Source organism: Pinus tabuliformis, chromosome 9, assembly GCF_031772625.1.
Source record: "Pinus tabuliformis cultivar Carrire ecotype Pingquan chromosome 9, CPIR1, whole genome shotgun sequence".
NCBI classification, from domain to species: domain Eukaryota; kingdom Viridiplantae; phylum Streptophyta; class Pinopsida; order Pinales; family Pinaceae; genus Pinus; species Pinus tabuliformis.
In genome coordinates, this window is record NC_142307.1 from 1174505836 (window position 1) to 1174509665 (window position 3830).

Genomic DNA, 3830 nt, shown 5'->3' on the forward strand with positions numbered 1-3830 from the left:
CCCCCCATACGGTGGTAATCCAGAACTCAAGGGAATTGTTTGCCCTTGGGGCCGGACTGCCCAAATTGACCTCGAAATGGATCAATTTGTTGAGACTGAACATAAGAGTTTCCAGATATTATTCTAGATGAACAAACAGGAACAGACCATACTGTCGAAATAGCCCCTGAGTGGACTCCTTCTAGTGGTTGAGAGCTAGTCGGGACAAATGGTATACCGACGAACATTGTCGGAGTGATGGCAGGGAGTTTTGTCGTCGCTGTGTCAGATGACACAGTCCTAGATGTTGACGGTTGTTCAGACATTTGTAGTCTATCCAAAATATTACCTAGCGATTCTATAGGAGCTTCCGCTGGTGGTAAACTAACTTCTGATGAAGAAGGATATAGAGTGACCCCGACTCCAAATTGCATTAGAGTACTTGTTGGAGGTTCTTCTACAATTTATTCTATGGCAATCAGACTAGGTGGAAAGGGAAGACCGTCAGGTCTGTAGAATATTTCTGGTGCCGAAGAAGGTGTGAAATCAGCAGCGACAGATGTTTGAAGAGCAAGACTCTCCGAACCTGTTGTAGATGGAACTGGTTCGGTAACACAAGTGTTTACTCTCAGACTAGGATCGGTATCACTGTCCTTCTGTGGCTGCTGAACTTCTTGTGTAGAGGCAGGGATTCCAGAAATGTTTGGAGTAACCAGAGTCTCTGATGTCGTTTGAACACTTGTTCTAACTTTAATAGGAGATTTGGAACTGGTTAAACGAGTTTGCTTTGTCCGTACTGGCTTCAATTCGGGAGACAAAGACGGTTGACTCGTAAGCCTCGGGAGTACCAAACCAATCGCAAAACTGTAGAATACTTTTTACGGTACGAAAGTCAATCTTCCCAAATGTTGTGTTCAGTGCATTGCAATCGATATGGCGGCAGACAGGGCTTCCTATGGATAAAGGATTAAGCCTATCGGGGTCTCCCAAAATATACTCGACGGTACGTGGGAGCACAAATCCGTACTGGCACTTATCGTCTCAAAGTGGAGCAATCACCCAACCATCAGTGAGAACAACAGTTACCAGGCTTTACGACGCTGGAATACGTCTCTAGCCTAGACTTCTAAACGTTGTGCGTTAAGTTCCAAAGCGTTGTTAGATTCATTGAATTTATTTTAAGTTGATCTTGTTTATGAAGTTTGCCTTTCGGGTTCACCACGACATGTAGATGTAATTCCTAAAATGCAATCTAAGATGATAAACAAAATTTTTATCTCTTTTATGCAATGAAAATCCTAGCTACTAGGGAAAAGAAAGACAAAATCTTTTCACAAAGAGCAAAGAGCACACTCTAAATGCACTTTCCTAAATCAAGTCAATCAAACTGTCTATATGCAAATGCACATGCATGTATTTGTTTTCGACTTTCTTAGTATATGGATGCTAAAAAGAAAGTTGATGCACAAATCTGAATTTCTTTTCGAACGAAAAATATCAACAAGCTTCTTTTCGAAATAAAAAATGGAGATGATTACAACACCTTATGATTTTGAACTGAATACTTGTTCTTGACACTAGAAACTTACAAATTCAGACCAAAAGAAATAGTAACAGGATAATCGACCATCAACAGCAATCAAACTTTTTCCTACGATCGTAATCGACACTTGCGACAGATTCAAATCAAAGGACGACAGTACGACTATGCTAATTTTGCAAAGCAGAACTGTAAATGACTCAACAAACACACAAAAACATCTACAGTTCTTTTGTACAAAGGAGGCGGAATAACAGCAAGGAAAAGGAGTTTCAAACAGACATATACTGATCACAGGCAACAAGATTCAGGAATAGAACTGGAAAGAATGAATCACAGAAGCCACAGCTACACAGAGCTAACCTGATCAGCGCACCTGTAACACAGAGAATCTAAAATGCAGCGTAGGTTGTCCACTCAGGAAGTGCACTGAAATTCAGAATCTCTGAACAGTACCTGCGCTGGGCCAGAAACGAGACTCTATTCAGGTTCCGGGTCACAGTTTTCAGTTCAATTCTTGGGTTTTGGCCGAGTAAAAAGAAATCAGTAATGCAACAATCAAGGGTAGATCTAAGGAGGATCTAAGAGCTATCACAAGGGCAATCAGATAGTTTGTGAATCAGTTGTTTAAATCATAAACAGATCCGGTAGATGGATTGAAGTAGCAGTTATCTACTTTGCATTTGTTATGGCAAATTCAGTTCAAATGCTACTTGTACGTTTATGAAACAAACAACAAAGAATGATAAACAAACAAACTAATTAGTTCCCCAGTGGAGTCGCCATTTTGTTCCAAGGAAAAGTGTCTATTTAGAACTGCTCTATCCCACTAAGGTGTGACAGTGGCCTTAGAAACAAACAGAGAAAAACTACTTTTTTTTTCCTTTATGAATTATAGATAGAGAGGAACAGAAAGACCAACCTCTGTCTTGCGCTAATCCTTCGATTCGATCCCTCTCTTCTTTGATAGTCCTCAACTACCGTCTCCCTTGCATGCCCAGCTTCACAAAGTAACTGTAAGATCACAGAAGCATAGCACTATACAAATACATGGATCTATAATCATAAACAATCTAGGATCAGATGTAAATTGACCATACAAATGTAACAAGCATCAATGATACAAAAGCATGGAGGAAAACTCAAATAGCTTTTATTGATAAACAAGAAAATATCCAGGAGGAGTTACAACCAGTTGTTCCGACCCAGCATCAACCTCCCAGCAAAGAAGCCCCTCTTCACCTCAAACAAAGCTTAGAGCACCCAACAATCTGATGTTTGTCTCTAGAAACCAACAACAACTCCTTACAATATGCAAAATTCCAGCCTCCTGGATCTCTGGGATGAGGGATCCATATATAGATATCTGTAAGGGGGATGAGTCAGCTTGTGATTTGATTAGTGTCTTCTCTCTGACAGTTCTTGCTTCCACTTGGAGACTGAGGGCCTCTTACTCATCCTTGGTTGAATTCAGTGAGGCAAGTGTCACAAGGAGAAGATTTTGGAATCTTCCATTGCCTCTCCACCTTGTGGAATGACACTGCCATTTGTCATTTCTCACCCATCGCACCCCACAGAAGGGAATTTTGAAATGCAACGCACCCTCACAGTGTATTTAGGTGAGATGCAACGCACTTAGCCAGTGGAGCAGCTGCAATGATCCTGTTTTGACCAATTCTGAGTAGTTTCTCATGGAGAACTTCTGGGAGAAGCTATAATTTGTTGACCTTGTTCCTTTAGGGGTTAGAACAACACTTTTAGGGACTTAGGAGCCCTTGGTTTATGGACATTTCATGCTTGGGGTTGTAGGGCACAAAAATGTCTATAACATCTAGTGAACCCTATCAATGTCATTGTGGTGGTAGACTATTTTACCAAATGGGCCGAGGCGATGCCTACATATAATAACAACAACGAAAAAATTGATATCTTCCTCTTCAATCACATCATTGCAAGGTTTGGTATACCACAGGTTATTGTTACAGACCATGGGAAGCATTTTCATAATCACATGATGTCTGAGCTAACTTCCAATTTGGGCCTTCACCATGAGAGCTCAATTCCCTACTACCTGCAGGTGAATGGGAAAGTCGAAGCAATCAAAAAAGTTTTTAAAATGATGCTTCAGCACATGATAGGGATACACAAATAGGATTGAAATCTTATCCTTTATGCAGCCTTGTGGGCATATTGAACCTCTGTTCAAACTGCTGTCGACTTCACACCATTTCAATTGGTGTATGGAATGGAATAAATACTTCCTATCGAGTGAAAAATTCTATCTCGAAAACTTGTTGTCGAGCTTCTCACT